The following is a 12,918-nucleotide window of genomic DNA, read 5'->3' as shown; positions in this document are numbered from 1 at the left end:
TAAAGAATCCTAGCGGCTCTATGAAGAATTTGTTTGTGTTTTCAAAGAAGGATAGCTCTGTCAACATTCGTTCTTTATAGTTTTTTCTCTTATTTTCGATATAGATGTGTGTCACAAAAATAAGGCAGAAAGATGTGTTAGTGACCATTAAAGATGAAAATGTAAGATATAATTAAATACTATCATATAAAGTATAAATTGTAGATTTGTGATATTTATTTCTGTGAAAAATATGGTGTTTAATTGCTAGGTCACATATATTTTTTTTTTAATTTCATTTTAACAAGTTTTATCTAAATTTAAAAATTGAGGCAGGGGGAAAGATATGTGCTAACAATTTTGAATTTGTATCGCCCTCCAGAAACCAACCATAGTCTTACAGATCGTCCCCTCATATCTCAGTAGATCTCAGCATTTCCCCAAAATCAACTACAAAAAGTCATGGATGCACTTCTTGAATCAATCATCTAAATAGAATTTCATTTGTTAGTTGGATTCAGTGACCAAAAAGCAAGATTTGTGAAAGTTCATTCTTATTTATTAGTGTTAACATTTGACAAATTATGAAGCTAATATTATATTTTTGCTCATAACATGTTTTTTTTGTAATAATTTCTTCAATCGGAAGATATGTATATGTGATTGGATGTAGACTAAAAATCATATTTTAATTCTTATAAAGAAAAAATACTTTAGAAATTGACCAAATTACAATTTCTGAATTTGATGTTTATAGTTATGGCAATGCACTTTAATTGTAATGTTTATCGAGTTTCTTTGTGGAATTTAACATTGTTGGTACATATAACAACTTATTGTTGTTTTTGGTTTTAGTTGACCAATATGATAAGAACCATATAAGCCTCCATGGGGGTTGATACACAAAAAAAAATCAATTGATAAAGCTACTACACAAAATGTTTTAATCAAAGAGTTGCATCATGTTGTGATAAAACAAAATCATGTGGATCATTTATGTTAAAAAAATATTATATTAAAAAACCAATTTGCTCTAATATAAATAATAAATATTTTTATTTAATAAGTTTAGTTCAAAAACTCTAAAAATGAATCTAGCTAACATATTTTATTAAAATTTCAGCTAAGACAATGCTACCTATTAATGTGATATGTATTTAATTTATGTTCTACGTTTAACGCGGATGATAATCTAGTTACTTTAATATACACAGTTTTTTTTTGTTTTTTTTTTTATTATTTTTAGAAAACTATTTTTATCAAAAAATTATTTTAAATATATCAAAATTCATAATCTTTTATTCTCTATAAATAGACATACATATTGATATAGTTTTAAAATAAAATAAAATTTTTATTTTTTCTGAGTTTCAACTCTCCTGATTCATAAGTGAATAAAATCGATCAGATTTTTATTACATTACATTCGATATTTATTTATGAATAAAATGTATGTTTAAGTTTTTTACAGTTTAAATATCATTTATATATAAATATAACACATAATAAAAACTTTTTTTACCTAAAATATATTTTTTACATCATTTTTCGTCACACGTTATATTTATATATGAATAAAATGTGTATTAATGGTTGTGACATCCCCAAAATCACGGCGAGAAAAGACCGGTTTCATTTATGCTTTTAAAATAATTTTCAGAGTAATCATTTGATTTAAAAGAGTTGTAGAATTTGTTTCAAAAACACAATATGATAAAATAAAGTTTATCAAAGCATTTTTTAAAGAAATGTATTTTCATATATAACAAAACTCGGGATGTCATGTTCCGATACAGACACAAAAGCATAAACGACCCATAAGCCTTACAACAGTTATGCACAACTAATGGCCTATAAACAAAATATCTTCACAAGTTTTCTAACTTATGCTCTCGCGCCACTACCTGTAATATAAATAAAACTGAGTGGGTCAGGCTTGGGAGCCTGGTGAACATATAGGGTTTCAACCCACAATAAATAATTATATTTAATTTCACCAACCAACAATAACCTGATTACCCATTCCCGTTATCCTCACTTTACGTCCCTAAAACAACATCTATACCAGGGACCTAATCTAGGATTTTCATTGGGATGGACATTACTGCAAAAGGGGTTTCCTCAACAATAGATGTCCTAAAGGAAAGCATGAGGGGGGATCGAGTACACCGGTGAACACATCGTTCACAACACCTATGGGTTATGAACATGCTAGCGTTCCCACTAGACAGTCTAGAAAGAGTCTGTGGTCGTCATCCATACTCCGCTAGATGACTAGATTAACAACAACATCGAGGCCTCTCATCATTTTATTTCATCACACATCCACTATCTACCCATTTTCTACCCAACATCGTTGTAGATAAAAATATAAATAATATATATATATATATATATATATATATATATATATATATATATATATATATATATATATATATATACAACATAAAACATGTATAAAACATTCAACCGATACTTATTTCAAATAACACATAACACGTATTTTATGGAAACACTTCGTATTTATGTTTTAGAAGAAATTAAATACACACTCACTTGATAAGACGATGTTCGGACAACACTACGGCTCTAAAAGCAGTATTCTTCGGTGAAACCGGTATGCTTCCTTCGACTGTCAGGATGATACCGGGGCTTCGGGGGTATATCTTGCACGTAAAACGAGGTAAAGCAGGAGAGAGAGAGAGAGAGAGAAGACATTTGGCAATCAAAGTTGGCTGCCTTCATGTTCTATTTATAGGGTTGGAGTTGGTCTCGAACGCAGGGCGTTCCCTGAACTCTGGGCGTTCCATTCGAGCACGGCGCGTAGGAGCGGGGTTTCAATCCTATCCCTTATCCGTTAAGTCAGCATCAATGTGGCCAATCTGGAGCCAAGCACTGAACGCGGGTCGTTCCCCAATTGAATGCGGGGCGTTCCCTCTTTGGGATGCATGCCTCGAAATTTAGAAAATCATAACTCTCGCATACGATCTCCATTTTCGATTTTTTTTATATCCACACGTAGGTGAGATTATGCTCTGCAACTCTCATTTAAACTTCGTCGGCTAATTTTTATTTTATTTTTATTATATTATTTTTAGTAGGCCGGGACAGGAAAACGCTGTTAGAAATTCTTAACTTCTTCATCTGACGTCCGTTTTCGTCTATCTTTTTACCGTTGGACTACTATCGATGAGATCTTCGATTCTAGTTTAGATTGTTTCGGCTAGAAATCACTTGATCTCATATTCGAACTTTGGGTTGCATATCGCTAAGTCGAAACTTCGAAAAATCATAACTTCCTCATACGAAGTTGGATTTAGACGTTTTTCTATGCACGCTCTTGGTTTAACGTATTATACGACTTTAGCTTAGATCACTAAGGCTAAATATCACTCTAACGTAAATTCACTATTTACGTCGCGTAGTGTCATACCAGTTTTGTCGCGGAGCTTCGACATGTCATAACTTCTTCGTTATAACTCAGATTTCGGCATTCTATATATATTCGGAATCCTTGTCAAGACCACTACATATTCATGTATCGATATCGGTTTTATCTAACATTTTATTTTTACGCTTATTTTTATTCTTAATTCAATTAAGCCACACAATCAAGCATAAAACAAATAATACTCAAATTATACATTATTATTATTTCAAAATGAGTTACAAAGATTAACCTAGACTATTACAACAATACTACTGCCTAGCCCAGAAACACCGGCATTACAATTCTCTCCACCTTAAGATGATTCTATCCCCGGAATGACACATCAACAAACAAATGCGGATAACGACTCATCATGTCACTCTCCATCTCCCATGTGAGATTTGGCCCATTCGTATGTTTCCAACGAACAAGCACTAACTCAACCATCTTGCGTCGCAACTTCTTAGTTTTTCGGTCAACAATTTCCTCTGGTTCTTCAATTAACCTCTTGTTCTCATCAATTCTTAATTCCGAAAGTTGAATCATGTCTGGAACTTCTCCCGTGAAATTCCTCAAATAACACACTTGAAAAGTGTTATGAATACCATCCAGTTCTTCAGGTAATTCGAGCTTGTACGCTTGGTTCCCAACCCTCTGAAGAACTTTCACTACAAGAAAAAGACCCTTTTACGACGTGCAAAGCACGACACTCATTGATTTATGTTACGCAAAAAAGAGTGACATTAAAAAGTATCGTCTCTTCAAAAAAAAATAAGGATTCATTGTTGGATAAGGTGTCTAAATCCATAACTATTTCTGGTATGTACTTGACCCGACCCGGCATGGTCCATTTGGGTTGCATGGCACCATGCAATTGGATAGACTAAATGAGAGAAATAACACTTGGAGATTATTAATATATTATAAGTTCTAATATATTAATAATATTATTTGATTAGTTTGATCAAGAATTAATTTAGAATTAATTATGTGATCAAAAGATAACTAATTAAATATATGGGTTGATTATGTAAATCATCCATATCTTGTATAGTGGGCTAAGAGGCTCCATGGATTGTCAAGTTGGGTTCCACCCATTGGATGCTCCATGGATGCTCCATGGGAGTTACAAACCCATGGGTCATGGAAATGAAGAGTCATGACACATTAGGGTTTAACCCTAGATGTGTCAACACTATATAAGAAACATGTTCTCCACCTAAAATCGGTTACACTAAGAAACAAGAGGGCTTGGCCGGTTTTTGAGAAGTGTGTGTTCTCTCATAAGTTCTTCCAAGAGCATTTGGTGTTGTGTGAAGCATTTGAGGCATCACACTTGGGGTGCTAGGCTCACAAGGTTTCAAGGAACACAAACAACAACAAGGTAAGTTATTCTATCTATACTTTAAGTTAAAATTGTTACCATGTATGCTAGATAGGAATATAACCTTGGAATTCAACTTTGCATGATAATTATACAAACATAGATCCAAGGTTATTAGGGTTGCATGTACACTTAGGAAGTGTTAGAATGCTCAAAACCCATCAGTGGTATCAGAGACTAGGCTTGTTTGTTTTTTTATTTGTGCTTAAAAGTTGAAAAAAAAACTCGAAAATCTTGCTGTCTGCGAGTGGACTCGTCGAGTCTATAGGGGGGACGAGTTCATGTGTATCTTCAACCAACTCGGCGAGTGAGTTCATTCACTCGGCAAGTAGGGTCGACTGATTGCAGAATTTCGATTTAGTTGATGGAAATGAATTAGAAACATTACCCTAAACTGTTTTGGTACTAGAAAACTTGTTTTTGGTGGTGTAATGTCTTTGCTAATTCATTTACAACAACTAGTTATCAAAATTACAAAGTTTTAAGTGTAATTTTTGAATGTGTTCATGTTCATGTTCTTGTTCTTATGATGTTTTAGATGATCATAGGAATTATTTGTAACCTATGTGGTAGATTAATTCTTGATCATAATGTGTTTTAATGGAGTCCATAACTTGTCCTCAAGTTATGGAAAAACCAAGAGTCACACTTGAATTAAAACCATTAAAAGAACACAAGAGTTAGAAAAATGAAGAGTCTTCATTTTATTACTCTATTAAACTCATAAGTTACAAGAAATGAAAAGTTTTGAAAGTTAAAAAACTTGCCCTCAAGTTTTGGAACAAGTAAAGTTAAGTTAAAACTTTAAGTTCCAACCCCTAGAATTTTAAAAGTTAAAATTCAACCCTTATACTTATATTATGATGATTTAATAATTATATATATATGTATAAGAATAAAGTCGTCTTACCACTAGTACGCCTCATTCACGAAGCCGGTCTATAAGGTGGGTATAAGGTTGTTGCCTATAAAATGGTGACTTAATGGGTGTCTACTCTCACCCACCGCTTGCTTGATTGGTGGAGGGTCGTTAGCCGAACGGGTAAGACAAGGACTTATAAAATCTCATTCAAAGTATGATAAATATTATAAAGTAACTAAATGTTTTATTAAATTCCCAATCTTAGTTACTTTAGGAAAATGTGAATAAGGTGCTAATCCATGAAATTACACTTTACACTTTGTCTAAGTCGTTGGTGGAGTGTGTGTGGTTAACCAGCACACTAACTTGGACTTAACAAGGTAGGTAAAGGGTGACTTAAGGTTTATTATAGTATCTGTGGAGCGTGTGTGGTTTACCGGCACATCGATTGATTGATAAACTTTAAGGGTACCAAGTGATTTGCATGGTTACTTCACACCTCGTTTTGTGATCCTCGGTATCCCAGTCACAAAACTTGGAGGGCACTCTCGAGATTGAAACATGCCTTTGAAAAGTTCATTGAATCTCAAAGAATCTAGGAATTTCTAAAAAACCAATAAAACCTAATATCTAATATTTCGGTTTTCGTGGTGGAAATTGGTGAATCGTCATTCACCTACCTTTCAAATATGGTATAGCTTAGATTACGGCATACCTCTTCTAAGTTATATTATATTGTGATTGGATCCTAGCCTTAATATTACATTTGGGTGTTTTATTAAGGACTCTCCTATATCTACACTAAACTTGTTCTTCTCTTTCAGATGTCTTCAAATAATGCTTCTGGCTCGAATCCTAATGGCTCCTTTACTCTTATGAGTTTGTATGGGAAAGTCACCTTCGATGGATCCAACTTCAATGAATGGATCAGAAACATCAGGATGATTACTCGCTACGAGGACAAAGAATATGTCCTTGACAAGGAGCTTAAGGAAATTGATGAGTCCACTGTAACTCCCCAGGAGATCGCTGACTTCCATACTCATGAAAGAGATGCAACCAAAGTGGCTTGCATCATGATGGCCACAATGACAGCAGAACTCCAAAAGTCTTATGAGGATTTCTACCCTTATGAAATGCACCAAGATTTGATGGAAAGATACCATCAAAGTGCACGACAAGAGAGGTACGAAATCATCTGCTCCATGATAACAACCATGATGAAGGACGGGGATTCCGTTACGAGCCACATGCAGAAAATGCAAAGATATGTGGATCGATTGCTGAAGCTTAATGTGAACTTCCCTGAGGATCTTGCAATAGATATAAATTTGCGCTCCTTACCATCGTGCTATGATCAATTCCGCATGACATATCACATGAATAAGGAAGAGGTCACTCTCAGCAAACTTCAGGGACTTCTCAAGACTGCAGAAACAGGTCTTAAGGGGAAGTCGGTTGCTATCACTCCTACTCCAAACTCAACTCCTGTCTTGGCAATCGGGAAAAGTCAAGGGAGGAAGAGAAAGAGATCTTCGAAGGGTACCAAGGCTCGGACCCTTGATGGCTCTTCTTCAAGTGGAACCAAGAAAGGTTTCATTACTCCTTCTTCTGACCCAAAAGAGGCTGAATGCTTCTATTGCCATGAAAAAGCTCATTGGAAGTGGAACTGCCCAAAGTACCAGCAGGATGTGAAGGATGGGAAAGTCAAACCCAACCAGGCAGGTCTTTACACTATCATTTCTAATAACTCACCCCATTCGAAATCTTGGGTCCTTGATACCGGTTGTGGTATTCATATTTGTTGTGACTTGCAGGGACTAAGAAGAAGTTAGGATGTGGAGCAAGGAAGAATAAACTTGATCATGGGGAACAGGAAAGCTTCACCTGTCACCAAGATTGGAGTTTATACTTTATCGCTAAGTAGTGGGTTTAGTTTAGATTTGAATAAGTGTTGTTACTCGCCAGGAATGGCAAGAAATATTATTTCCTTTCATGCTTTGTACAAACAAGGGTTTACCTTTTCGTTTAATAATGAAGTTGGTTCTATTGATGCTTTCTTTAATAATGTTCTTTATTTTAAAGCATTACCTTGTGATGGTGTGTATGAAGCTGTATCTGTTGTAGATAACTCAGGAAATAATGTTTTGTGTATTGATTCTACTAATAATAATAAATTGGATAAAGCATCATTATGGCATTGTCGTCTTGGACATATAAGCAAGAAACGCATAGGCCAACTCCAAAAGGATGGAGTCTTGGAGTCGTTTGACCTAAAGTCAGATGATAGTTGCGAATCATGCTTACTTGGAAAAATGACAAAGTCACCCTTCACAGGCTCGTGTGAAAGAGGTGAAGGTTTGTTGGACCTTATACACACGGATGTGTGTGGACCATTCAAACATGCCACAAGGGATGCTAATCGTTATTATTTGACTTTTACTGATGATTACAGTAGATATGGATATGTCTACTTAGTCAAGCATAAGTCAGAGACTGTCGAGAAGTTTAAGGAATTTAAACAGGAAGTCGAGAATCAATTGGGCAGGAACATTAAGATGCTTCGATCCGATCGGGGTGGTGAGTATCTTAGTTCAGAGTTCCTCGACTATCTAAGGGAATGTGGGATTGTCTCACAATTGACACCTCCCAGGACACCACAGTTGAATGGTGTGGCTAAGAGGCGTAATCGAACCTTGTTGGACATGGTTCGTTCCATGATGAGTCGAGCTTCGCTACCAATCTCATTCTGGGGGTATGCCTTAGAGACTGCCACCCATATCCTTAATCTAGTCCCTACAAAGAAAGTTGCCAAAACTCCTCACGAGATGTGGACTGGTAAAGTACCTAAACTAGACCACATCAAGATTTGGGGTTGCGAGGCTTTCGTGAGACGCGAGACTCATGATAAGCTCGAACCCCGAAGCGAGAGGTGTATTTTCATCGGCTACCCACAACAATCCTTTGGTTACCTCTTCTACAGACCTAGTGACAATGTGGTCTTTGTAGCAAGAAGAGGAGTCTTTCGAGAAAGAGAGTTTATAAGCCAAGGAGACAGTGGGAGGCAAATTGATCTTGAAGAAATTCAAGAGTCAAGTGGTGAAGGAACTTCAAACTCTAGCCCTCAACTTGAGGAGGAAACTCCTGTTGAGCCAATTGACGAATCTATACCTCTGAGGCGTTCCACGAGAGTTAGGAGTGCACCTGAGCATTACTATGGATTCCATATTACTGCAGAAGGTGAGACACTTATTATTGATGGGACACTAGTAAGTCAAGATGACCCTAACAGCTACGAGGAAGCCATGGCAGGCCCCGAGTCTGCTAAATGGAAAGAGGCTATGGATAGCGAGATACAATTCATGTATGACAATCAAGTTTGGAACTTGGTTGAGAATGTACCAGGTCGAAAGACTGTAGGGTGCAAATGGGTCTTCAAGAAGAAGACCGACATGGATGGTAAAGTACACACTTATAAGGCTAGACTGGTTGCAAAGGTCTTCTCTCAAATTCCTGGAGTGGATTATGATGAGACCTTTTCTCCGGTAGCTAAGATTAAGTCTATTCGGGTTCTGTTAGCCATAGCCGCATTTCATGACTATGAAATTTGGCAAATGGATGTCAAAACCGCTTTCCTTAATGTAAAGTTGGCTGAAGATGTTTACATGAGTCAGCCAGAGGGTTTTGTCAGCAACGAGTACCCCAATAGAGTGTGTAAGCTTGAGAAATCCATTTATGGGTTAAAGCAAGCACCTCGCAGATGGAATCTTTGCTTTGATGAAAAGGTCAAGGAATTTGGCTTTTCTAGGAGTGAAGATGAATCTTGTGTGTATGTCAAGGCTAGTGGGAGTATAGTTAGCTTCTTGGTAATGTATGTGGATGACATACTACTCATAGGAAACGACATTCCAACCCTGCAGGAAGTAAAATCCTGGCTTGGAAAGTGTTTCGCTATGAAGGACCTTGGTGAAGCTGCCTATATTTTAGGGATAAGGATCTTGAGAGATCGGAGTAAAAGACTAATTGGACTTAGTCAAAGTACCTACTTGGATAAGGTGCTGAAGAGATTCAGCATGCAGGACTCCAAGAAAGGAGAATTGCCTATCCAGAGTAACGCCAAACTGAGTAAGACACAAAGCCCTAGTACTGAGGCTGAGATAGCGCAAATGAGTCGAATACCTTATGCTTCGGCTGTAGGATCGATCATGTATGCTATGACGTGTACTCGACCTGATGTAGCTTTTGCCCTGAGCATGGTTAGCAGGTTTCAGGGGAACCCTGGCAAGGCACACTGGACTGCGGTAAAGAATATTCTCAAGTACCTACGAAGGACTAAGGACTGGGTCCTTACCCTCGGTGGGAGTGATGACTTGAGAGTTGTAGTGTATAGTGATGCTAGCTTCCAGACTGATAGGGATAATTTCTGCTCTCAGTCGGGCTGGGTCTTTACCCTAAATGGAGGAGCAATTTCTTGGAAGAGTTCCAAGCAAGAGACAGTGGCAGATTCTACTTGTGAATCAGAGTATATTGCAGCTAGCGAGGCGGCAAAGGAGGCGTTATGGCTGAGGAACTTCACTGGAGACCTTGGAGTTGTACCAGCTATTAAAGAGCCAATGGAAATTTTCTGTGATAGTGAAAGTGCTGTTACCTTAGCAAAGGAACCAAGGGATCACGGGAGATCCAGACACATCGACAGAAAATACCATTTCATCAGACATCGGATCGAAGAAGGACTCCTCGTGGCAAAGAGGGTATCATCAGATGAGAATCCAGCAGATCCCCTCACGAAGGGACTGACTCGGGTTAAGCATCTCCAACATGCTCGAAGCATCGGGTTAAAGGATGATATTAGATTTAGTAGTTAGATAACCTCGAAATTTGTAAAGTGTAATTGACATCTGATGATGACTAAAAATGTTTTTTATTTATGAGTAAAATGTTGCTATCTCATGTCGATCATTTACTATATTTCTTTTGCATGTTTTGACTTCCAGGATAATTTTGTTTGGTATAACATATTATTCAAACCTCCACAGTCGGTCATATGTCGGAAGTAGGTATGAATCAAGACTGTCATGGTTGGTTGTAGAGGTCTTGGACAAGGCTACAGCAATCATGAGTGCTCATAAGTTCTGAGCATTGGACTCAACCCACGCTCACTGGAATCACTTCATGGAATTCTATCTCGAGTGATCGTGAGACGGTAATATCATATAAGTCTTCAAACCTAGAGATATGATTTGTTACTTACAAGTTGGTTATGCATTGATTATACGAAAACGCATTGGTAACTCGATGTTATAAAACGTGCTCTTGTGTGTAATTTAATGAGTGGTAGAACAAACATATGAGTCGAAGTTTATTTGTTCCTTCTTGGATTAGAAGCTGATATCTGGGCCCCTCGATGATTTTGTTTTGACCTATGTACCGGGCCCGGTCAGAACAAAATTGATGTGTTCAATGAAGTTCTTTGTCAAACAAATAGGAAATCGGGAAACAAACTGTTGGACAATAAGTAAGACGTTGTTCCGTGTATTTGTCCGACTGATATCTAGAACAGAGGATTATATGATCACTTATCTTAAATGGCGTACCATCATCTTCTCAGTTCCGAGAAACCTTTTAAAGAGCTATGATTGCCGATCGGTTCCTGAAGTCATACTTATCCAAGTGGGAGACTGTTGGATAAGGTGTCTAAGTCCATAACTATTTCTGGTATGTATTTGACCCGACCCGTCATGGTCCATTTGGGTTGCATGGCACCATGCAATTGGATAGACTAAATGAGAGAAATAACACTTGGAGATTATTAATATATTATAAGTTCTAATATATTAATAATATTATTTGATTAGTTTGATCAAGAATTAATTTAGAATTAATTATGTGATCAAAAGATAACTAATTAAATATATGGGTTTATTATGTAAATCATCCATATCTTGTATAGTGGGCTAAGAGGCTCCATGGATTGTCAAGTTGGGTTCCACCCATTGGATGCTCCATGGGAGTTACAAACCCATGGGTCATGGAAATGAAGAGTCATGACACATTAGGGTTTAACCCTAGATGTGTCAACACTATATAAGAAACATGTTCTCCACCTAAAATCGGTTACACTAAGAAACAAGAGGGCTTGGCCGGTTTTTGAGAAGTGTGTGTTCTCTCATAAGTTCTTCCAAGAGCATTTGGTGTTGTGTGAAGCATTTGAGGCATCACACTTGGGGTGCTAGGCTCACAAGGTTTCAAGGAACACAAACAACAACAAGGTAAGTTATTCTATCTATACTTTAAGTTAAAATTGTTCCCCATGTATGCTAGATAGGAATATAACCTTGGAATTCAACTTTGCATGATAATTAGACAAACATAGATCCAAGGTTATTAGGGTTGCATGTACACTTAGGAAGTGTTAGAATGCTCAAAACCCATCATTCATGTCATGCATTATTGTGTGCCCTTAGATTAGTGTCTCATGTAAAAAAATAAAAATGCGGAGGGCACTTTATCTAAAAAGTGCGTCCTCTGTGAATGTCGCTTTATGTTTTACTCAAAATGCGCGTTCTTGAAAAGGGGAAATGTAATCCCCAAAATTTAAAACCCCGCATATTCCATGTGAAAAATTAAAACATGCTACTCTTCCAATTAGCAAGAAAGAAGCCTTGGGTCTTCGTCTTCCTCTCTTTCTCTCTCTCTCTCTCTCTCTCTCTCTCTCTCTCTCTCTCTCCTTCTAACCTAAAACCCAACCTGTGATTTCATAGAGAGTGTTATTATGAATTAAGAAGCAAAGAAGAAGGCAAGCAAGGATAGTATGGCTTAATCAAAGTGCAAAGTGTAATTTCATGGATTAGCATCTTATTCACATTTTCCTAAAGTAACTAAGATTGGGAATTAATAAAATTTTAGTTACTTTAGTATATTCATAATACTTATTATGAGAATTATAGTTCTTGTTCTACCTTTTCGGCTAACGACCCTTCACCAATCAAGGAAGCGGTGGGTGAGAATAGACACCCATTAAGTTGCCATTTTATAGGCAACAACCTTATACCCTCCCCCCCTTATAGACCGGCTTCATGAATGAGGCCTACTAATGGTAAAACGACTTTTATCTTATACATATATAACTATTATTCACTTATAATATTATAAAGTATAAGGGTTGAATTTTAATATTCAAAATTTTAAGGGTTGGAACTAAAGTTTTAATTATGACTTTACATGTTCCAAAACTTGAGGACAAGTTTTGTAAACTTTCGA

The sequence above is a fragment of the Lactuca saligna genome, chromosome 8 (assembly GCF_052625555.1).
Source record: "Lactuca saligna cultivar CGN05327 chromosome 8, ASM5262555v1, whole genome shotgun sequence".
NCBI classification, from domain to species: domain Eukaryota; kingdom Viridiplantae; phylum Streptophyta; class Magnoliopsida; order Asterales; family Asteraceae; genus Lactuca; species Lactuca saligna.
The sequence above is the reverse complement of the archived record's forward strand: the minus strand, read 5'-3'. Positions refer to the sequence as shown.